This window comes from Podarcis bocagei, assembly GCF_964188305.1.
Source record: "Podarcis bocagei genome assembly, chromosome: 9".
NCBI classification, from domain to species: domain Eukaryota; kingdom Metazoa; phylum Chordata; class Lepidosauria; order Squamata; family Lacertidae; genus Podarcis; species Podarcis bocagei.
The window spans coordinates 16,074,933-16,100,211 of NC_138134.1; positions in this window are offsets into that span (position 1 = coordinate 16,074,933).

A 25,279-nucleotide genomic window follows, 5' to 3' on the forward strand; every position below is an offset into this window, starting at 1 on the left:
AATTTGTGGTCACTTGCAACTGGCTTGCAGCTGAATTTAAATCAGCTTCCTTGCTTTGTAATAGCTTCCTTGGAAAATTGACTTCAAAAAAGGTGTTGTACCACCTAATAAGAGATACCACAAACTTGAACTTACAAATGGCATCAGCAAAGGCCTTAGCTTCAATTTGGGAAGTATTTCCAGATGAACCTTTTAGGCTTGTGTCATCAAAGATCTCTATTAAAGCATCACACATAGTACCAAGACGATATCTCAGAAGTTTCAAAGCATTGATCTGACTCGCTCATCTTGTTTCACTCAATGGCTTAACAGTTATGTCCGAGTCTGATACAAGGCTGGGTAGAATGTGTCATTGCTGAGTTGATTCAGAGAGAAAAGTTAAAGATTTGTTGAATCAAACTGAAGAAACTGGTGGCTCCCAGACTTAGTGGCATCATGGCCACCCTGAGTCCCATCAGGGAAAAAGGTGGGGTATTAAAAAAATATGTCGTCAACGTCATCATTGACTTCATGTCAAGTACCAAGTTTAAAGAGCATCATTGCAAGGCACAGAAAATGTATGTGAGTTTATGTCCAGCACTGTCCTTTGCATACCATCTTCTTTGGTTTTCATGTTCTTCCCATTATTGTAACCTTGACCACACAGATTCTCAAACAAAAATCTCATTTGCTCAAGAAGAAGAAGAAGAAGAGTTTGGATTTGATATCCCGCTTTATCACTACCCTATGTAGTCTCAAAGCAGCTAACATTCTCCTTTCCCTTCCTCCCCCACAACAAACACTCTGTGAGGTAAGTGAGGCTGAGAGACTTCAAAGAAGTGTGAGTAGCCCAAGGTCACCCAGCAGCTGCATGTGGAAGAGCAGAGACGTGAACCGGGTTCACCAGATTACCGCTCTTAACCACTACACCACACTGGCTCAAGCTGTCCAAGAAGAGTTTCTGTCATACAGGCACCTGTAGTCTCCTTGAATGGAAGAAATTCCAACAAATGTCCTTATGATGACGTCAGGCCCAGATCGTTTTACGTCCCCGCCCACAACAGGCTGCATGCACATGGCCAGAGATGACTCCTGCTTCTGCTCTTCCTGTGTCCATTCTCTCCTGGTTCTAGGAGACAGTGGTGCAAGGAAAGGTTGAGAAATACTTGGCTTCCACTTGCCCAGCCTGCCTCCTCTTCCTCCAGCTCTGAAGCTTCCCATGCTTCTGATTATTGCGTCTTGGCTTGGACAGATCCCCACAGACCACTGTTCCACTATCTGAAATCAGACTCCAGTCCCACTTCCCCCAGTGTCAGTGGCGTAACAAGGTCAGTTGGTACCTGGTGTGGGAAAATTTTTGTCAACCCCCCGCCCCCACTGAAATCTAGTTGGACTCCCAAGAGACTGCAATCTAGGTAAAGGTAAAGGGACCCCGTGACGGGGTGAGCGCCCGTTGCTCGGTCCCTGCTCCTGCCAACCTAGCAGTTCGAAAGCACGTCAAAGTGCAAGTAGATAAATAGGTACTCCTCTGGTGGGAAGGTAAATGGCATTTCCGTGGGCTGCTCTGGTTTGCCAGAAGCGGCTTAGTCATGCCGGCCACATGACCCAGAAGTTGTACGTCGGCTCCCTTGGCCAATAAAGCAAGATGAGCGCCGCAACCCCAGAGTCGGTAATGACTGGATTTTAATGGTCAGGGGTCCCTTTACCTTTTAAGGAAAAATGGAACATTCCAGGGTCAAATCAGAAACCGGGATGCTTCTGTAAATCTGTGGCTGTCCCTGGAAAATAGGAGCTCTGTTCTTACAAAGGAGTGGGTAACAGGTTGGTGAAAACACCATATATATTAAGGAAACGATCTTGCCTAAAAGGCATGATCATTTTCCTGTGGCCATGAGGAAAGGCATGCTTATGCAATTTCAGTACATGCCAGAGGGATGGCATTTGTTTGGTCTCTGTTGCTCTTGTCAACATCATTATGCACAGAGTTCCCTGCTGAATGAGGGCACTCAAGTATATAATAAGTGTAGATTCAAGGAGCTGGAACGTTTTGAGCCAGTTACTGTTTGAACAAGTTGTTTCTCTGCATCGCTCAGCAATAAAAACATCCACAGAGGTGTTGCGGTTCCAGTAGGAGAAGTTCATTTTTCACACACGGAGACAGACACAAGTGATCAATAATAGAGAAAGACATCAGTTTTGAAAACAATAACAATTAGATATATATATATATATATATATATATATATATATATGGGGAGAATACATTGCAAGAGTGAGCAGGGTTTGTGTTTTGCTTTGTTTTAAGAGTAGGCATTACTGGTATGGCAAAACAATGGATAATGTCATTGCTTTTTTTCTGGGGGGACGCAGGGGCACACATACCCCTAAACATTTTGTGAACCTTTGTACTTTTGTCCATTTACTGTATTTATTTTTCCTGATTTAAACAATAAAATTGTGATTTTCTTGAGTCAAAATGAGAGTACCCCTAAACATTTTTTAAGAAAAAAAAGCACTGGATAATGTAAACAAGATAATAAAGGTAAAGGGACCCCTGACCATTAGGTCCAGTCGTGACCGACTCTGGGGTTGCGGCACTCATCTCGCTTTATTGGCCGAGGGAGCCGGCGTACAGCTTCCGGGTCATGTGGCTAGCATGACTAAGCCGCTTCTGGTGAACCAGAGCAGCGCACGGAAACGCCGTTTACCTTCTCGCCAGAGCAGTACCTATTTACCACTTGCACTTTGATGTGCTTTCGAACTGCTAGGTTGGCAGGAGCAGGGACCGAGCAACGGGAGCTCACCCCGTCACGGGGATTCGAACCTTCTGATCAGCAAGTCCTAGGCTCTGTTGTTTAACCCACAGCACCACCCATGTTCCAAAACAAGATAATAGCATAGTACAAAAAAGGCAGCAGTCCTGGAAATGAACAGGAAGAACAACTGAACAAATACTGTCCCCGAGAACAGCTAAACGTTAAAAGAAATGAATAAATGCATTATTTTGCAATGAAGTGGAAACAGGAAGTAGAAGTTATTCACACCTCGTGCATTAGATATTGACCAAAATTGTTTTTCCTGCAGTCAGTAATGTTCAGTGCTGACTTTGTCGGCATAGTTCCACAACAACAAGATGATACACTTCCAAGCTAGGACCCTTTAACAATCCAAGTCTATAATTCCCCCACTTCATACTGTCACTCTACTAGGATTAAGAGAGGTAAAACCACAAATGTGTGGCACCACGGAGAGTCTGGAATGTTCCTTACTGCAATCTTCAGCAGCACACCCTGCCTCCTTTAGTTAGACAGACAACTCCATTTGGAGAACTGGAAATCTACAGGATGCCATTCTTTGGATTTGCATATTGTTTTGAATAGCACTAATCAAGTCTTCTTGCCTTTAACTGTGAACCAAATCTGTATCTCTAAGCATGCAGGGAAATCCTGAGGGGCCACAGTAACTCAGGACCGGAAATCTCATTTAAGGGGGCCATTCTCCTGTTAACAAGGGACCACACAAACTTCCAGAGCTATGGGAAATTATTATTGCTTTTCCTCCAAACTTATTCCCTTTGACATATTCTTTCCAGAAAGTGGAATAATGGGGGTGGGGGGAGATATAAAGTGAACCAGGACCTGGGAAACCAGAGTTAACAGCGCCCATGAAACTCATTGTGGGACCTGGGCCCAGTCACTATCCCTCCCATAGCTATACTTTTGGATTAGGATTGGCTAAGTGGTGCAGAGACCTGATTGGACAAAGAACAGTAGATTGACAGAAATGTCTGCAGAGCTTCCTTGAGTTCAAACAGAAGTACAACATGTGTTTGGGACAGGGAAGAATAATGTGGCTTTGAGATACTTTGAGAGGGTGGGGGTTAAAAAAATGCTTGATATTCTGGGGGGGGGGGGTTATGTACTGAAGTTCTCACCCTGGGCCAGCAGGGGGATACTGTAGATAGTTATGCAAATGAAGGATTGGAAGTGACGTTCAGTGATTGGATAGTTTGTATGCAAATGAAGGATCGAAAGTGACGTTCAGTGATTGGATAGTTTTAGAAAGTTGCTACAGTTATATTGTTCTGGAGCTCTATATAAGCAGGCTGACTGAGCTCTTCAGTTCAGTTCTGTTCTGGCCTCTGAATAAACAAGAGCTGTTTGAAGAATTGCTGTGTCGTCTGATATGTTTACCCACAACTTAACAGGAGGGGTGCACCAGTAGTGCCAATAGTGGGAGCAGCAACTCTAATCCTACACAGCATGTCTTAGATGGAGCCAGGAGAGCGGTGCAGATTACACAAGGGTGCAGAGGACTAACCAGATTATCCAGAACTTTTTTCTCTGGCTGATCGAATTACTGACCAGGACTAGGGAAGCAGCGAAAATGTGCAGACGCTGCTCTTTGAAAAGAAGGGAGTGGAAACTTCCAAAGCAAACAAGAATGCAGGAATAATGTATACTGCCTATCCCACTAGTGTTTAAACAAGTTCAGGTCAGCGGCAGAAGTGTGCGGCTCTAATTATTCAGGTCAAATACGCCAAACTTTCTGGATGCTTGTGCTGACTGTGCCTTGACAAGCCATTTCCACAGCAATTAACCTCCTTTATTTAATTAAAACACCAAAGGGAAATGACTTAATGGATTGGATGCAATGTCTCTGAACGGATATGGCTTTTCCCACAGTAGTCATAGCGATTGAAGGGGAAAGTGTTTGTGATGCTGCTATTTTCACCTACACAGCTGTTCCAAAGATCAGTTGGGAAGGTGTGTGCTTGTGGCTACAACAGTGCTATTGTAGGAATATATGCGGCAAAAACACATTTGGAAAAACACAACATTTAAAATGCATTGCACATATTGATCCTTGCATAAGAAATGTATTGATCTATTGCAAAGAAGTGCTGTCTTGGACGTTTGCTGAACCAAGTGAAACCTTAGGCTTAACTCACGGTTCTGTTCAGTTCCTTGATATGAACACTGAGATATTGGCATATTTCATCCCGGGACATAATTCCTTTTTTGCTGTTTGAATACCAGACCAGTTCCTCACACCCATTTTGGGGGATTGGGTGGGGTGTGAGAAAGATGTCACACATCTTTTTAATGTAAAAAAAATTCCTTCCTGTAGCACCTTAAAGACCAACTAAGTTAGTTCTTGGTATAAGCTATCGTGTGCATGCACACTTCTTCAGATACACTGAAACAGAAGTTGCCAGATCCTTCTATATAGTGAGAAGGTGGGGAGGGGTATAACTCAGAAGGATGGTGGGAATGGGAGATTGGCAGATAGCTGAGATGAGCCTGTTGACGACTCTTAATGTCTATTTTTTATTTTTTTTATTTTTTTATTTTGACTATGGCAGACCAACATGGCTACCTATCTGTAATCTTTTTAATGTGTTATGCCTGACAAATACTGGGACCTCATTTGTTTATTATAATTGTAATGCAAGGCTATTTCAATGCCTTCTCATTTTCATACAATACCTTCTCATATAAAATTAACTTCTTAAAAGATGCAGCTTATAAGACCAAATATTGCAATGACTGAGTATCAAGTCAATTCAAGCCCTTTCACGGGTCCTAAACAAGGTATCAAGGGACAGAGATAATTGTTCTTGTTGATCTCAATATTCCTCTGTGTATTTCCAATACAGTGGCCATTCCTACACCTAATTGGCAAAGGTTCCACAGCCAATAAGATTTGTGCTGCATCCTGAGTAAGGGCAAATCACCTTTCTTGTGTCATGCAAGACAGGCTGGGGAGTATTTTCTGCTATGAACTTCTTTTAGTATACTCTAAACTAAGGTTACCAGACGTCCCCGTTTCCCGGGGACAGTCCCCGGATTTACAAATCAGTCCCCGTACCAAATCCTATCATTCCCACTGAATTTGAAAAGTGTCCCCGGATTCACTGAAAAAAAATCTGGTAACCTTACTTTAAACGCCAGTCAACTGATGACTTTCATTTCAGGGTTTCTAGCCAACTGATAGCTCACTGTCATTCTGGATAAAACATTTGGCTCATTTTGTCCCATCATAAACCTCAGGGAAGTTTCAATTATGTTATTTTGCTGACCTCCTGTATGCACAGTCAAATGATAAAATACTCAGGGTCAAGACCATATTTAAAAATGCCCTAAGGTTATAATGCATATAGTGAGCTTTATGAGCCATGAATAAACAATATGCGAGCTAAATGTTTCACTCACCACACCATTTATTAATGCCATATGCCTTTTAGATTGCAACTTGCTTACATTTGGCACCGTACAGTCATACCTCGGGATAAATGTGCTTCAAGTTGAGTATTTCTGGGTTGTGCTCCGCGGCGACCCAGAAGTAACAGAGTGCATTACTTCCGGGTTCCACCGCACGCGCATATGCAGATGCTCAAAATGACATCATGTGCATGCGCAGAAGTGGTAAAACGCGGCCCACGGACGTGCAGATGTGCGGACGCGGGTTGTGTTTGCTTCAGGATGCAAACAGGGCTCTGGAACGGATCCCGTTTGCATCCCGAGGTACCACTGTATATGCCATACATAAGATTATTATTTTTTGAGGGGAGGAGCTCAGGTTGGCTTGTTTGCAGTTACTCTTACTGAACTGCACCTACACTGTGCAAAATCTTGTATATGGGACTTAGCAATGCTACATATTTAAATTGGTTTAAAAGTTATTGCTTTTCTACAGAGCAACAATTGGCCATGTTGGCTGGAGCCGACAGGAATTGGAGTCCAACAAAATCTGGAGGGTGACAGGTTCCCCAGCCCACATGACTCATGACACAATTTTATGTTGGTTGTTGTTGTTTAAAGACAACAGGAGCCATTTTGTTGATAGAAAAGCAAATTCAGAAAGAACCCATTAGAGTGGATAAATACTGATCAGGGATAGTTTATCCTTTCCAGAAGTCTGTGCCTTCCATATTTTTCTGCTTCAAATTCCACTTCTAGTTGTGTCTCCCCCTGGAAGTTTCTAGATGTTGTATATCATGGATGGGATAATAATAATAATAATAATAATAATAATAATAATAATAATAATAATAATTTATTTATATCCCGCCCTCCCCAGCTGAGGCCAGGCTCAGGGCGGCTAACAACAATAAAATAATACAACATTCTAAAATCATTTCATTAAAAAATTACTTCAAATCAAATTGATGGCAACCATTGGGCTAGAGTTCTGTGAAGATTGCCAAAGGAGGGAGTCAGGCTGTGCCCTGGCCAAAGGCTTGGCGGAACAGCTCTCTCTTGCAGGCCCTGCGGAAAGATGTCAAGCCCCACAGGGCCCTAGTCTCTTGTGACAGAGCATTCCACCAGATCGGAGCCACAGCTGAAAATGCCCTGGCTCTGGTTGGGGCCAGCCTAACCTCTCTGTGGCCTGGGACCTCCAAGATGTTTTTGTTTGAAGATTGTAAGTTCCTCTGTGGGACATACCAGGAGAGGTGGTCCCATAGGTACGAGGGTCCTAGGCCGTATAGGGCTTTAAAGTTTAAAATCAGCACTTTAAACCTGATCCTGTACTCCACCGGGAGCCAGTGCAGCTGGTATAGCACCGGGTGAATGTGATCTCGCAGCGAGGACCCCGTAAGGATGGATGAGATGGGATTTCATCTCCCATGATCACTGGCCATGCTGGCAGGGTTTGAGTGAAGCTGTCATCAGACAGAACATCAAGAGGGCCATGAATTTCCCATCCCTGTTATATATCCCACCACTTCCCTATAAATTCCCTCATCCGAAAGCTGCTTTTCTATAAGCATCTCAGAACTAATAGTAAAGGAAGACTTCACGTATGCAGAACAAATTGGAAAGTCAGTTCTTAATTTGGAACTTGGTTTATATAGAAGTTGTTTGAATGTCAGTTTGAATAGAAACTTCCTTTAAGATTAGAACAAATACAACAAAGAAAGAATAAATCTGGGAACGTGCTGCTGACCTTCTTCAGCAGAATGATAAAAAACCTGGTTATGGTAGCTTGCTATGGCTTCATTATCCCCCTCCCCACCACAAAACAAAGACTTGAGAGCCAATGTAATAGCAGAAATGTTCTATTTCTTAAATATAACGAACAGAAGATCTGTAACCTGGTTAGCTAAATTCAGAAAGTATGTGCAGGTGAACTCCTGGAGAAATCTGGTAGGAACACATCCCTCCAGAGATCTGGGCATGTTTACAGCCATAGTCTGGGATTTTCCATCCGAGGACTGGAAGCAAATATCTCTTCCCTTGCTAAGTGAGCCTTTGATACGTGCATCCCAGCCTCAATGTCCAGCATTCACCAAAGTGTGCATATCAGTCCTAAGGGGCAACCTTCAAGGACCTGACAAACCAAAGACAATTGAAGATGCCTGAAGAATGCCCTTAACCCAATAATGCATCAGGCTGTCCATCCTTAAGTTTCATATAATTCCCTCACCTGCCCTCAAGAACATCCATCTCTACATAGATTAAAGCCTGTAATCTAACCTTTGGTGATTTTTTGGTGGTGATCTCACTTTGTTCATGCTGGTTCCACACATTTATTTTGGCCAGGAGTTACAATTAAAGCTTTTTCAGAAACAGGAATTGGGAATAATCTAGGAAATAATAAGGTCCATCACTGAATATAGTCCAAAAATTGCACCTTGGAATATTCAAAGGATTCTGTTACAGGTGATGACCTTGAGCTGATAATTTGTTTATTGACTGCAGTGAAAATCAACAGTGACAAATCACTAAGAGGTCAAAGTATTAACATTTAACTTCATCCAAAGTTATTTTTGCAGTTGTTTGGAAGGGGTCAAGATTCCCCTCCTAACATTTGCATTGACACTGTGATGGCTCAGTATCCTTCAACAATGTGTTTAATAATTGGAAATCAAATTAAATTCAGTGGCCTTGTTAGATATGTGTGAACACCCTGGCTTCCTCCGTTTTGGAGGAAAATACATAATTCATATGACTATCAACCACAATGGGAAATCCACAATGGGAAACGATAGCTGGGATTTTACGCCCCATTTGTTTAGCACGTCAAAAATCAGTTGTTGTAAAGAAATGGACAGGATTTGCTTTAAAATATTTGATGCCAATCCAAACCCCTTCAAGGCTGGATTGATTTGGCAATATGCACAATAGAACCATGAAACTGCCAAGACTCATTTGTCTATTCCCCCATGTGCTTAATTGTGTTTCTCTTCTGCAAGCCTAAATGCACTTCTTAATCCCCATGCCTTTTAAAATTTGAAAACGGAATTGGTTTGCAAAATATGTAAGTTAAAATTAGTTGTTAATTAAAAGTCAGCAATGCCATATTAGTAAGAAATGCGCGGCTGGTTCAGGCATGGGTGTACAATGCTTGACCTTTCATTGCTGGTTGTGCCACAGCTGAATCTGACAGCTGCCTCTATTGAGAAATATTGTGATGTGTTGCCTTCTTGTGATGTAAAAGCATTTAGGTTTAATCTGATAGCTCAGGGCCACTCACAGTAAGGATGGGAGAACGTTTCACTTTCTTCTCTGTGTCACTTCTGCTTGTGAGGGACTCAGGCATTTACTGCTCCTTTCTCTCAGGAGGCTGTTGTGCAACATGACACCTTCAAGCACCTGAAAGTGCCTTGCTTGAATGCCTGCTAGTCCTTTATGTGCTACAACTTAAAACTTACCAGATGCAGACAGGGATGGTTTATTGCAGGCATAGGCAAACTTGGCCCTCCAGATGTTTTTGAGACTACAATTCCCATCATCCCTGACCACTGGTCCTGTTAGCTAGGGATGATGGGAGTTGTAGTCCCAAAACATCAGGAGGGGCGTGGTTGCCTATGCCTGGTTTATTGCAACAGTCATTGTTTTCTTAACAGGAATGAGGACCTGCCTGCAGCTGCTGCCAGGGGACCCCCATCCCACCCCAGCCTGCTGGACCTGTGGCCTCTGCTAGATCTCCAGACCAGGAGCAACACAAAGGGGGTCATCCCTTTGGGGGCGGCACTTCGGGGTGGAGCAAAGGCCTGGGTCAGCCCCCTTGTGCTAAAAATATGGTTTAATGGGGATGGGATTTTAACTTGGGTGGGTGTTGTTTATTTGCGTTGGGGATATTTTAAATTGTTCTTAAGTGTTATATGATAATCTGTAATGTGTATTTTTGTTTCATAAGGCTGATTAATATTCTACAGCCTTTTAAATGTGTTTGTGTTAGGGGAGTTATTGTTTTGTTGTTTATATTTTAACTATTTACTTGTGTTTTTACCTTGCATTTTTGTCTGGTGAACCACCCTGAGACCTTATGATGAAGGGCGGTATACAAATCAAATCAAATCAAATCAAATCTATATATGAATGAATGAATGAATGAATGAGGTTTTTGGAAGCTTGACTTCTTTAATTCAGATTTCTTTTATCAACTGACAAGCTTACCTTACAACAACATTGCTTCCCATCTGGCTCCAAAAGGAATCTGAGTGGGAGTGTATTTGTGGCTGAGGTCAGAAGACTGGTAAAAAGCTGATTCGGGTGCTTGGCTAATGCAGACACCAGCACAAGGAAGGAGCCAGCAGAGGATATATATGGCCTTACCACCTGCCCCCTCCTCCTGCTTCTTTACAATGCAGCAACAGAGAACGACAATCTGGAGTTACAAGGGAAAGTGTAAGCCTTCAACCAGGCTGGTTGCCTTCAGGAAACGCCAAGGAGAAGCAAGAGTGAAGAGTCAGTTTGGTCCTTCTGAATGAACTGGGTGCCTTTCCCACCCAATGGGCAGAGCATCAAGAGTGGTGAGAGACAGAGCAGGCCTCAGTTCCAAACTGCACATTAAATGTGGAGAGTGTGGATCAAGGCCATGTGTATTGGAATTTCAAAGACCAAAAAATTTATTCAAGCGCTCTTAATTTACACATGACCACAGGGTGTAGTTTGTTGGCACCCTAAGATGGTGTACAAAATGTCCAGAATATATTGGGCATGGAATATAATTTTGGAGGATTCCTGGGAACACTGCTATCAGACTCCTTTTCCTAGAAAAGTTCTTATGGGGATGAGGTTCTTATGGACTTGAAGGTCTGCAACAACTCAAGAGGATGAAGAGTAATTGTGTTTTCTCTTTTCCATTATGATTATATTATACTGTAAGTCATTCAGGATGCCATTTCTCTTAGCATTGTTGCATTTGTATGTATCTTAGTAAATGAACTGTGCATATTTCATCTTCCTAAAAAAAACAACACCCCCCCCCAAAAAAAAACCTGATATCTCCATTTATTCCCTACTGGGAACCTTCTCACTTCTACACAAAGCTACGCTGACATTCAAAGAAAATTATCTAAAGTGCTTCACATCATGAATCAAATTGCAGCAAAGTAAAATTGTCTTGCAGCAAGATGATGGTTTCCTTCAAAAAGGAAAAGAAAAAAGAGTGTGTGCAATTCATTACCTGTTAAATATATAATATTTAATTATTCATTTCAATGCTCAAAAGAAAACACAACTCCTATGGAGACATGAGAGTTAAGCTAACTGATAGCTGAATGTGTTATGTTGGACAAAGAAAGAGACCATTAGTGTATGAAAAACATTTTTTATCACATAAGTTAACTGGAATTTCTTGCACTTACATAAGATTTAACTTTCTCTTTTTTTGCAATTTAGAAAGAAATGGGAATGTAACAACTAGCTGAACTAGATGTGCTGTGTGTGTGGATCTGTTTATGAAAATGTGCCAAAGCCCTCTTTCCGCTGTCTCATGTGATCACAGCTGAAAATGACTTTCATTGAACACAGGCCCTCCAAGTGTCCCTATTTTCCAAGGACAGTGCCAGATTTATAGAAGCCATCCCAGTTTCCAATTTCATCCCAGAATGTCCTGCTTTTCATTAGGATGTCCCCATTTTCATTGGAGAAATGTTGTAGTGTGTGGTAGGATATCACTATTTTAATTGGAGAAATGTTGGAGGGTCTGGATTTATGCGAACCTTAAGCCAAGGAGGTAAGTGACTATACAACCTTTAGAAGACATCTGAAGGCAACTCAGTATAGGTAAGTTTTTTAATGTTTAATGTTTTGTTATCTTCTTATATACGTTGGAAGCCACCCAGAGTGGCTGGGGCAACACAGTCAGATGGGCAGGGTATAAATAATAAAATTACTATTATTGTTGTTGCCGCAGTTGCTGTTGTTAAATGTTGTTGTTTAGTCGGTTAGTCGTGTCCGACTCTTTGTGACCCCATGGACCATAGCACGCCAGGCACTCTTCCACTGCCTCCCGCAGTTTGGTCAAACTTGTTAAATAGGTCATCTCTATTTTCATTAGATAAATGTTAGCAGATATGTGAATGTCATCAATGATGAATTGGATTCTGAAGGCAAAACATCTAGATCAGCCTTTCTCAACCTGTGGGTCCCCAGATGTTGTTGAACTACAACTCCCATCACCCCTAGCTAGCAAGGCCAGAGTGTTCTGATGGTGTTTCCTGCTTGGCAGGGGGTTGGACTCGATGGCCCTTGTGGTCTCTTCCAACTCTATGATTCTATGATTCTATGGGAGTTGTAGTCCAACAACATCTGAGGACCCACAGGTTGAGAACCACTGATCTAGATGAAGTTGCCACTCTTCCAGTTATAGGAGAGCTCCTGTGCTTTTGAAAGTAGCCGGGCAAACAAAATCTCCTTGTAAAGTGGGGCAGAGTTGCTATGCTCACTTCTTGTCTTTGTTGCTTACTGGGAGGATGAGGGAACAAGGCAGTGGGAAAACTGGTACCATGCAAACACATCATTGGCTCTGCTCATGACTGAGGACAGTGTAGCATGCATGGTGTCGAACTATCCCCGTGTTGGACATAGCAGCACTGCCGCAAAACTCTGGAAAACAGTGGCAAAAAGCTGTGTGCATGATGGTTATTGTTGTTACTTTTATCCATGTGGTTGGGCTTCCTTTTGATCTGCCTAGTACAGAAAAGGTCCACACCAAACCTGCCCATACATTGATGTTATATTTGAAGGTTCTTCTCCAGCTTATGTTTTATTTGCATATGTCCTCGTGCTTTTGCAAACTATCCTGGAAGCTCTGCTCAAATGTGGTCTGTCAATCTTCTAAATAAAAGCTCCAGGAGGCATATCTTCTAAATTCATAGGTGGACTTCAGATGATATCTGAACCTCGTGAACCTGGGTGTTGTTGTTGTTGTTTAGTTGTTTAGTCGTGTCCGACTTTTCATGACCCCATGGGCCAGAGCACGCCAGGCACTCCTGTCTTCCACTGTCTCGTGTAGTTTGGTCAAACTCATGCTGGTAGCTTCGAGAACACTGTCCAACCATCTCATCCTCTGTCATCCCCTTCTCCTTGTGCCCTCCGTCTTTCCCAACATCAGGGTCTTTTCCAGGGAGTCTTCTCATGAGGTGGCCAAAGTATTGGAGCCTTAGCTTCAGGATCTGTCCTTCCAGTGAGCACTCAGGGCTAATTTCCTTCAGAATTACACCCAGGTTCCTTCAGAACCTGGGTCTAATACCACTGAATTTAGTAGGACTTACTTGTCATGAGAGGGACGTGGGTGGCGCTGTGGGTAAAACCTCAGTGCCTAGGGCTTGCCGATCGCATGGTCGGCGGTTCGAATCCCTGTGGCGGGGTGAGCTCCCGTCTTTCGGTCCCAGCTCCTGCCCACCTAACAGTTCGAAAGCACCCGTAAGTGCAAGTAGAGAAATAGGTACCACTTTATAGCGGGAAGGTAAACGGTGTTTCCGTGTGCTGCGCTGGTGCTGGCTCGCCAGAGCAGCTTTGTCACGCTGGCCATGTGACCCGGAAGTGTCTTCGGACAGCGCTGGCTGCCGGACAGCGGCCTCTTAAGTGAGATGGGCGCCCAACCCTAGAGTTGGACACGACTGGCCCGTACGGGCAGGGGTACCTTTACCTTTACCTTACTTGTCATGAGAATTGGTTTGAGTGCAGGCAAGATAATAATAATAATAATAATAATAATAATAATAATAATAATAATAATAATTTATTTATACCCCACCCATCTGGCTGGGTTTCCCCAGCCACTCTGGGCGGCTTCCAACTGAATATTAAAAACAATACAGCATTAGACATTAAAAACTTCCCTAAAGAGGGCTGCCTTTAGGCTCTCCAATTAGCATGGCAGGGCCATGCATTTGTTTGGTATTTTTTTATTTTTAAATTTCAGGTGGTATATCTGGAAGGGCCCATTGTGTGGATGATCTCATTTAGGTGGATTATGACGAAAGAACATATATTAATGAAGGCAAAATCTTTCAAGTCATGTTCCACAAATCCCTTGAATGCATTGCAAGGAAGGCTTGGGATTTTGATAATGGGGACTGTGAAAAATGCACAATGTACAGGAAATTACTCAAATCAATTGTATCTGACTTTCTCCACAAGCTACCTCCGATGCAGCAAAGGAATAAAATCTTATGGCTGCAACGGTTTGTGATGTTACAGAGCTTTTTGGATTTTCAACCTGTTGATAGATGATAAATGATTTAACAAAATATGATGAGAATATTACTGATTATTTGGTAAGTAATAATAATGATCAGTTGTGACTGACTTGAAAAATGTGCAATATTAATCTTAGGGAAGCTCTTTGAGCAAATGATTACAGGAGACTCTATGGAAATAAAGGCACTAATTGATTTTAATGGCTATTCACAGAATAGGGAGACAGCATGTGCCATATTTCAATAAACTCCCTGCTGTTTTGAAGCCTCATCTATTTTGGGGTGGAAGGATACGTCTGTAGGACATGGTGAGTTTAATATCATTTCATAATGATATTCTATGGTCTTTTTAAGGAAAATACTCAGCGGTGGCAAGATTATGGAAGATTGTTGCCTTGTAAGACTTTTATAGTAATTGCATCAAGCAGTAATATGAACATATAGAGTCAAATTATAATGATCACCTCCCATTTAGGAAACAACATTTTTAACAGAATGCATTATCTTGAAACTATGTGTGTGCTACATGGCTGAGCTAGAAAGAATATTTCCTGTTAAGCTGATATCCATTGTATTGAAGTTATTCCAAACAGCCCCAAGCCAAGTTAGTTTCCCCCTTTCCCCAAGCTTTGCTTATAACATTTTCTTGGTTCTTTGCCAAATATAAGGCAGAATTAAGTATATCTTGTGGTGATAGATGGTGGAGCCATGTCTTTTGGAGGAGGGATGTTTGAGAAATTTGCTTTTTGTGAATTCTGATACGATGATTTTGCCTGATCCATACGTCCTGGACTAGTTGTGGGTTATCATAGAATCTGAGAATTGTAGAGTTGGAAGAGACCCTGATGGTCGACTAGACCACCCCCTTCAATGCAGAAATCTCAAGAAGTGACAGATGACCAGTTAGGGATACAAAAAGGAAGTGATTTCCATTCTGATCTGTTTTCAACACAGTCTGTGCTGTTTCTGTTCCACTGCCATTTGGTTTCCTCCAAGCATTACCGTATTTTTCGCTCTATAAGACTCACTTTCCCCCTCCTAAAAAGTAAGGGGAAATGTTTGTGTGTCTTATGGAGCGAATGCAGGCTTCGCGGGCTATCCCAGAAGCCAGAACAGAGAGAGGGAGCTCTGTGCAGACTTCATCCCGCTGCCCTGAGGAGGCTTCGCGCAGCTACCCCTGGCTTTTGCGGGAGGTGGGGGAAGGGACAGAGCACAAGTCTCTGTCCCTTCCCCCACCTCCCAGAAAAGCCCACAAGAGCCGCGCTCCCTTTAAAGAGTGTGTGGCTCTTGCGGGAGGTTGGGAGGTTGGAGCGCTCCCTCTTCGCTCAGGAGGCTTCTTATTTCTTGTTTTCCTCCTCTAAAAACTAGGTGCGTCTTATGGTCAGGTGTGTCTTATAGAGCAAAAAATACGGTATATTATCTTTGTGCTACTTGACATACATTACATAAATTACATAACTATTTACTTATGTAATAATAATAATAATAATAATAATAATAATAATAATAATAAACCTTTATTGCATTAGCATACAGCCATAGCAAAATAAGACAAAAATACTAGAGACAAGCGAGCAAACAAAATTCAAAGCGATATTACTGGCGTAATGACATTTAAATTACCCTAAGACAATAATGTAAAGATTTAGTTGCCAGCGCCAAGAATCTAAAGTGCGGATGTATATAAAACATAAAATGGCCCCAAAATAGGCTCGGCACATTGGGTTGAAAAAGTAATAAAAGAATTAAAACAGGTCCAGGTCTAGGACTCACTACCCAATCAGAGTAGCCCTGAGTTTCAGAGCCTGCACTATAAAGATTGCCACCCCACGTGAAATTTGGGGATTTGCGTCCACAAGAAGCGATTTCAAACAGTCTTCCTTAGATGTAATGGTGGACGGGATCAAGAGGAGGAGCTTAGATCTTATTGGCTCATAAATAGGGCAGTAGAAAAAGAAATGTATGAAGTCCTCTACTTCATTCATTGTGCATGGACATAAACGCTGAGTAATAGGGGTCTTAGAGTAAATCCCCTGCAGGAAGGCCGTGGGTATAGAATGGAAACGGGCCATAGTAGGACTTCCGGGTTGACGCGATCTGGAAATGGCGGATTCCCTCCGAGCTCCGGAGGGAATCGGCTCCACTGAGGATGGGTCTTTGCCGCGCCGGCAACGCGGGGACCCTTAAAAACCGCAGGCGCGGAAGCCTGCGGACTGAAGACTCGGCGGGTGCCTTAAGCGCCCCCCCTGATTCGCAAAGAGCCTTTTTAAAGGCTGCGGAGGGGATACGGGGGTGGCGTGGCACTGAGAGTCGATCGCTACCTCGGTGGAGCGAAGCCGCGAGCCATAACCAGAGAGCGCTGACTTCCTTCCTTGAAAATTTGGACTGAAAGAATCGCCCGTGAGTAAGACGGATTGGGACTTTATAAAAATTCTACCTTGAATTGGAGACGAGCGGGGGGTGTCTAAAAGGAAGTCCGCACCCCCCCCTTGCAGACGATCTAAGCAACGGCGCAAGAGCTAAGCTGGAGAGCCTACCCCTGGTGGGGTGAGTTAAAAAGGACATTAACTTCCGAGATTTAACTAAGGGAAATTTTGGGCTGGAGAGTGGAGTTTTGGGAACCTTCTTTTTGCTTTAAACAACCCCCCCTCCCGGGCCCGGGAACGTCCTGCCTTGGTGCCTGTGTAAGAGCTGCGGAGTTTGACAGCTGTCAAAGCTGTCAAACGGCCGATTTAAAGTGGAAAATTTGTCATCTAAGATCCCTCTGGACTAAGACGAGTTATAATTGAGCTAAAACTGTTGGAAACAAAGTAATAATAATCAGTTAAAGGATTGTTGGTGAAAAGGCTAATAAGTAACCAGATTCCCCCTAGGGGGAATTCTGTGAAACTACAATGGATACAATGGCTGTGGAAGGAAAGTTACTAGTGGAAATCGAAAGGATGTTTCAATTGGTGGGAATCTTACAAGAACAGAGCTTGGCCATGAATAAACAACTTGAGACTATGACCTTGGGAACAGGCAACTCTGCTCTTAGTATTGAGGACCTCAATGAGAAAGAATCCACAGCTGAATGGGAAACAATACCTACAGAGCTGGAAGAGACTAAACAACAAGAAAAAGAAGAAGTAATCCTGGGAAGCAACAACCAAAAGCTGACATCTGCGGAACACAAGCAAGGAAATGCTGGGAACATATCTACTACAACTCTGCGAAAGACACAGAAGAAGAAGGAGGAGGTCCCGGGACAAAATGGAATACAGAAAACTAAAATAAAGAAATACGATTGGGGCCTCCGTTTGGACTTTGATTGTGAAGAGATAGGCTTTGTGGAAATTCTCCAGCAGTTACTTTTGAACCCCCTTGTGGGAAGAGGATACACTTTGATGGTGAAAGAGCTTTTCCCAGACCTGACGACTGACATAAAGGACTACCAACAGGACAGGCGGAGAGGGACTGAAAGGGATTTGAAAGCCTCGGACGTGAGGAACCCAGGCTGAGAATCTCGAATCTGGATCTTTATTGGGAAGGGACAAAAACCGGGGATGGGAGGGAGGGAAGAAGGGACTCTTAAAAACTCTTAAGACTTCTAGGTTTGGTTAATATGACTCTTAATTAAGATAAAATGAAAATCGATGGAAGAGAACTTAAGTCCAACTTAGGAAAATTAATTTTTATTATAAAAAAGGTAATAAGATGAATAAGAATGTTGAGAGGAGAAATACCAACTTGCTGATATAATCTTGAAACTGGGATGCACGAGGGGAGGTGGGGGGAAGTCAGGGAACAAGTTTATGAAACGGGGATTTGCTGATTTTATACATGTTTTTGTCTTTTGTCTTTTCTTTGTGTATGTTTTGTCTCTATAAAACCAGAAAACCAAATAAAAATTTTATTAAAAAAAAGGAAACGGGCCATAGTAAACGCTCTTCTCAAATTGGGCTCCGTCAGGTCTATCAAGTACTTATGTAACATATTCCTTTCAGTGTAAAGGAAACTACAAAACAATGCAAAAGAGTCATAAAGTATTTCTCATTTGTGGGAAGAAATTTTCATTAGGGCTTTTTTTTCTTCTTCTTCTCTGTGAGCAACAGTTGGTGACCAGTTTTTTTGCTTAAAATAACATAGTTATCTCTCTCCCTCATCCATGTATGTAATCTCAAACTGACTTGGCTACTACTTCAAGCAGAAGCAGAAATGAAAGAAACAAATGAATAAATCTTTGCCCCCATTTGGAACAGATTTGTTCCTATTGCATTTGATTCATAACAAATGTATGAGTGAAACCCATTTATTTCATTTTTCGCAAGATGAATGGATAACCTTTGCACATACCTAGTCTCCCCTGCTAGCTTCTCATTGCAGGGGAAGATTGTTAGTGCTGAGAGAGACCTTGCATGGTAAGGAAAGCTTTCCTAATATTAATAATCATCCCTTGAGGAATCTCAAGATCCCCCAGTCTGAAAATAACAATCTTCACCCCTCGGATAAAAGAGGATGTAGAATTTGAATGCAGATATTCACTGAAGCCCAGAAATATTTAATTATGAATACAGATTAATCATTTTGTCTCAGTGGTAGCAAATGAATCTTCTCCTCCACTAAGTGCTTGGTTGCAAAAAATGAAACTGGAGGCTAAATAGCGCCGTAGAATCCTCACCAGACTAGTAAAATAACCACAGGGGATTTTTATAGGACCACAGAGTACGCAAACTGCTCGATAAGCTTTGTGAGGCTGTGCCGTGGGAGAGCAGGTCATCGAGGTGCCATCACAGATAAAGAAAGGAAGGTCAGAGCACTTTGGAGAAAGGAGGAAACATGGATGGGTAAGGTCAATTTACAGAGCAATTCAGTTCTTTTCACTGCCTCTGCGTTCAAAGAGTTTCAAAGGGTGTACTTATTAAAGGCTTTTATTCAGGGGGGAGAAAGGCTATCTAGTAACACGACTCTTCCAAAGAGGAAACACACAGCCCCACACAAGAATTGGGTTGTAAAGCTTCAATCACAAATTCCACCCATACTTTTAGGGTCAGGTTTCTATGGGTTAACAAGGAAGTGATTCATGCTCCCATCTGAAAAGGAATTGATTTTTATTACAGTTCGGTGCTATCAGTTATAGCTGAACATCCCTCCAGTTCTAGTTTAGTGTGCAACAACTGGTAGTCCAGGATGGGATTGCACATTTGTATTCCATATCAAAGACTCCATTCGGAAATTTCAATAGAGCCTAGTTGAGCACCACACAGTACTGATGCTATCACACAATCAGATGTCAGCATGTCTCAGATGAACACATGTAAACCTGCTTCCTCAGAGGCCTATTGGAAGACTGCAAGCAGAACCTGTGTGCAACCTGTTTTAAATAAGTTGCTGACCGTATCCATTGCCACACAGTTATTTTTCATCTTAAGTGCCCAATATCACATTTGAGTTGGGCCTGAGTCCCATAGAGAAATAAAGAAAATTTATTTCATAACTGATAAACTCTCTGAGGAGCTCTTCATTGTTTCCTATTGTATTCCGTTTGTAGTTTCTAATGCTCAACCAGTGCATAAAAGCCAGTATATTAATGACTTCTAGCGTTTCCACACTCAAAGTAAAAAACTATACAGGTTAAAAATAATCTGTTTCCTAGGGTTCTTGGCTGTCAATAATTTCATTGAATTTTATCTTCCTTTCCCAGAGTGTGTATTCTTGCTGAGCATTGCTGTGGCATGCAAAATCCCTCTGGAAACAAAGGTCCACTTGACAATAAATAGGCTTGTGAAAGTGCCTGTATTTGACCACGGAATACTATGCCTGAAGCTCTAATGAAGCCACCTCTCTCATGAGTCTTAAATATTAGGTTTAATTAAGCTTTACAATACACTGGGAGTACAGCGCTAAGTGTACAACTGAACCTAAACGGACACTAATCGACAAAATAAATAAATGATTGTAAACTGTTGTAAAAACAGATGTCAAAATGATTGTCAGTATATTAACTGCCATACATCTTTTTTAATGTCTTCTTGTGCAAAAAAAGTATTGTTCTTTACAATTCTGGGCATAGCTATAATTTTAAAACTTACATATTATATATTTTCTGAGTAGAACTACTGTAAACACATTAATGTGATTCTTATTTTTTAAGGCTGATTATTTTTTTTGACAAAACGTAAGATTCAGGAATGGAGATAAGTGAAATAGACCAATAATTCAAGATAATAAATCTATTAAGAAATTAACTTTATTTATTAACTATTAAAAGTGGAGGCAGAAAAGAGACCATGCAATGGAAACTGCCATAAGCTAGGACATGCTTGAACAAACTAGCCTAGTGGTTCTTAATGTTTTGCGGGGTAACAGACCCCCTAGAAAATCTCATGAAAGCTATGGACCCCTTCCCCAGAAATATGCACATAATCACATAAACACAAAATTTTACATAGAATTTATTGCATTGGAGAATCTTGCGGGGTTTTGTACTTGATTCACAGACCTCTAAAAGTCAGTCCCTAGAGCAGTGTTTCCCAACCGGTGTTCCGCGGCACAGTAGTGTGCCGCCGGACGTCGCCTGGTGTGCCGTGGGAGGGAGGCGGGCGAGTCGGGCTAATCCTCCGACGAGCTCCACCTCCAGACCCATTGCTCAAATCCTTTAACCCAGGAAGGCAGGAGGGCGGGGAGGGGGGGGGAGAAAGAGAAAAAAGAAAGGGTGGAAAAAAGAAGGGGAAGAGAAAATATTTTTTTTAAAAAAAGGAAAGAGAGGGGAAAAAGCGAGGGATGGAGGAAGGGGAAGGGGGAAGAAGATGGGGGGTATTTGTGTATAAACAGAAGGGGAGGACAATGAAGAGGGGCGGGGCTTGGCAGGCAGCAGATAACTGGGGAGGGGGGCGCGGCTGGCGGCGGCTCAAGGCAGGAAGGGAGGAGCTGCCTTGCAGAGAGTCTTGGGCTGCAGAGATTTCCCGTTCAGGAGCGCGGGAGGCCACGCCGTGGATGGGAATCTCCTCCTCCTCTTCCTCCTCCTCCTCCAGGAGAGAGGGTGGTCCGCCCCACCGAGTCGTGCCTGCTCAAGCGTGGGAGCCTATAGTTAGAGCTCAGCTCCTTTTCTTGCCTTCCCCGGCCCCCCCCCGGAGCACATTTTCCTCGCCCCCCCAACCCCCGCATGTAGAATAGAAGCCCTCCAGCCTCCACGGTGCACAAACTCTGTCCTCTGCAACGAAGCGCTTTGTTGCATATCTTGGGTGAGGTTTTTAGGCAGTCTTGGTGCACCTTAAATCAGCGCTAATTGCGCCTGGACGCAGTATTTACTTCCGAGTAGGCGCCCTTCTCCCCCCCCCCCCCCGTAGCACCTGACGTTGCTATTCGTATCATCAGGTTTGTTTGTTGATAATTTAATTGTTTTAAAAGCATCATGCTAAAGAGCTCTCTCCCACCCCCAGACCCTTGGGCAAAACAGAAACACACACATACACAAACACAGAGATTGAGCCCTGCAGGTTTTATGAAATGAATGGATTCTGAATGCCTGTTTCAGTGGCTTGTCCGCCTTAGGCTGCTGGGCCAGACACCTGTTACACGGTGCAGTCCGTAAGCTGTGAGCGCTGCTACCTGCCGCTGAGACCACGTAACAACAGTCTTGAAAGACCTACATTGGCTCCCAGTACCTTTCCGAGCACAATTCAAAGTGTTGGTGCTGACCTTTAAAGCCCTAAGCGGTTTCGGTCCAGTATACCTGAAGTAGCGTCTCCGCCACCATCGTTCAGCCCAGACACTGAGATCCAGTGCCAAGGGCCTTCTGGCAATTCCCTCACTGTGAAAAGTGAGGTTACAGGGAACCAGGCAGAGGGCCTTCTCGGTAGTGGCGCCCGCCCTGTGGAATGCCCTCCCATCAGACATCAAAGAGATAAACCAGTGTTTCCCAACCGGTGCGAGACGTTGCCTGGTGTGCCGTGGGAGGGAGGCGGGCGAGTTCGGCGGCGAGAGGCGGGGCGGCGGCGGCGAGGAGAGGCCGCCCAGCGCGGGGCTCTCGCCGTCTGCCTGCCTGGCTGCCTGCGTGGTGCTGACGTCACGGGGCTGTAACGTGCCCCACATAGGCACATGCGGGGCGGCGAGCGAGCTCCCTCCCACATCCCATCGCCGCTCGCTTCGGCCGGCCTACTGGGCTGTCGCAGGCGGAAGGCCTGCGCATGCGCGAGGTTTTCGCGCCTTCGGGATTCCCTTCACGCCTTCCTCCTCCCGGGTCCTTGAGAGCGCGGGAAGCGGCAGCGCGAGACCGGCGTTGAGTCTGGTAGGTATTGCGCTTGCCAAGGCAGTCATTTGGGAAATGAAAACTTGCAAAGCAAGCAACCAGTTCAATCTGAAGTACGTGTATGCTTAATATCCTGTATCTGAAACCTGTTCTGCCCCCTCCCCCACACTTGGTGCCATTTTCATCTACACATGCAGCAGAGTAAGTTGACCCAGAATAGTACCAATTCAGATGGCAGATGGGAGAATGACAGTGCTGAATGCTTTCCCATGTAGAACAGTCCCTGCAAATAAAAACCTAGCATATTTGGAAGAGGGATGCTAGCCTAACCATTACCTTCTATGCTGTTACTATTTTCTTTTTCTTTTTTTTTTACATAAGTAAAAAGTGACCTTTCCCCATCTGGCATGGTGGTGTGCCTCGAGATTTTTTTCATGAAACAAGTGTGCCTTTGCCCAAAAAAGGTTGGGAAACACTGCCCTAGAGGTCCATGGACCACAGGTCAAGAACCCTGAACTAGTTGGAAAACTTTACAATCTCTTATTTATGGGGGGGGGTCTGTTTTGGTTAGCTTGTTTTGGTTCTTCCTCCCTTTTGCATACTGGGATGTGGGTGGCACTGTGGGTTAAACCACAGAGCCTAGGACTTGCTGATCAGAAGGTTGGCGATTCAAATCCCCGTGACGGGGTGAGCTCCCGTTGCTCGGTCCCTGCTCCTGCCAACCTAGCACTTTGAAAGCATGTCAAAGTGCAAGTAAATAAATAGGTACCACTCCGACTTCCGGGTTAGCGCCTCCGGTAATGGCTGAATTCCTCTGATCGGGAGGAATTTGCTTCGTGGAAATTAGGGTCTGGCCGCCACGGCGAAGGTGGGGACCCACAAAAAATCACAGGCAGGAGAAGCCTGTGAACGTGGGATTCGGCTGGCACCTTTTGCGCCTCCCCTACTCACGGGGAAACCCGGTTTTGGGGATCCGGAGCAACGTGGGGTGAGTGGTGCGGTGCTTTGAATTGACTGCTTCTTTCACGGAGTAAAGCCGCATTGCTGTTGCCGGAGAGTGCTGACCTTTTCCTGTGGACAATTTGATCTTAAAACAACTACCCGTGAGTAGAACGGAAAATTGGATTTTTAAACGTCTTAATTTGGCACCGAAACGGGGAGGTTTCAAACAGGAAGTCCGCCTTCCCCTTTTGTAAATAGACTGAAGCAAAGAGGCTGCAAGCTAAAGTCTTGGAAAGCTTTTGATAAAGGATTAAACTTCCATCGGCTAAAATCATCAAACCCCCCCCCCCTGGAAGCAGGAGAAGAGGGGGGAAATTTTAGACCGCGTAAGCCTGCAGGAGAGAGTGAAGAAAGTCAAATTACCACCGCTCTGAACCTGGAAACGGGCTGCTAGTAAGACTGAAGTTTTGGATATGCTCATTGACTGTGAATAGATCGTTTGTTGACAGTAAGTTAAAGAAGAGAAATACATTGTTTCCATTGTCTCCTTCTGTGTTAAAGGAGTAAAAGTAATTGAAAATTGAAACTAACTTTATTGCTTGAACTGTGCTTAAAAGGATTGATACAAATAGAAATTGTTTCCCCCTAGAGGAAGCCTTTGAAATTGTTACATGAGCTGAGCTGGGGGAATTTCCAGCTGCAAGATAAGACTGTGAGAATCTGGGATTGACCTTGGACCGCTAAGAATGTTGACAGAAGAAGCCTTAGTGGTTGCATTATGTAAGATCAATGACTCACTGGAACAGCTCCATAAGAAGACGGATGTGATGATTATAAAAATTGATAACTTGGAACAAAAAGTGACTAATTTGGGACAAAAGGTGAATATTAATACAGAAGCTATTCAGGAATTGATACAGGGACCTACTTTGACATGAATTGAGGAGAAGGCGGGGGAGAAAGTTGTTGTTGTGGAACCTAAAGTAGAGCCTAAAGTAGTACAAGTGGAGAGGGAGAGAGCCCCAGCCTCACAGATGCAATTTGATGACTATAAGTTGATGCCTTTTATGACTGAATTTAGAGAAAGCCAGACTTTGAGGATTGGAGCCCCGCTTGGACTGGAGAAGGAAAGTTGGATAGATCCCTTCATGCAGGGATTTATTGACCTTTGGGACCTGGACTTGGGTCAGGAGGAGACTGGAGTTGTGGGGACCGCCAGACTTGGAGGAACTTTGAAATACGACTGGAAATATCTTTTGAATTTTAGTTTTAACTATGGAGATTTGGCTGACTTGTCGAGAAGGAATAAAAACATTGCTAGGTGGGAATTTCCCCGAGATCCACTTTTCAGCATCAAAGGAAGGAAAATAAGAACAAGATCAGGAGAAGACAAAGTAAAGTGCATGTATAAATATGAAGAAGACCTGCAGAAGGGACTTGGAAAAGAGTTAAGAGCCTCGGACAGAAGATCACCAGTATAATGGACTATATGGAATTGACGGAAATGACTGGCAGAATCTGAGACCAGGGAGAAGAGACGGTGGAAGAATATTGGAAAAAGTTTAAAATCTATATATGGAAATAATGTAAAATTAATGAGTGTTAGAAAAATGTTGGAAGGGAATTATACGGCTTTAGTAGAAATGTTTTAAGGAATTAAGCATAAATAGGTATTATAGTATTAATGG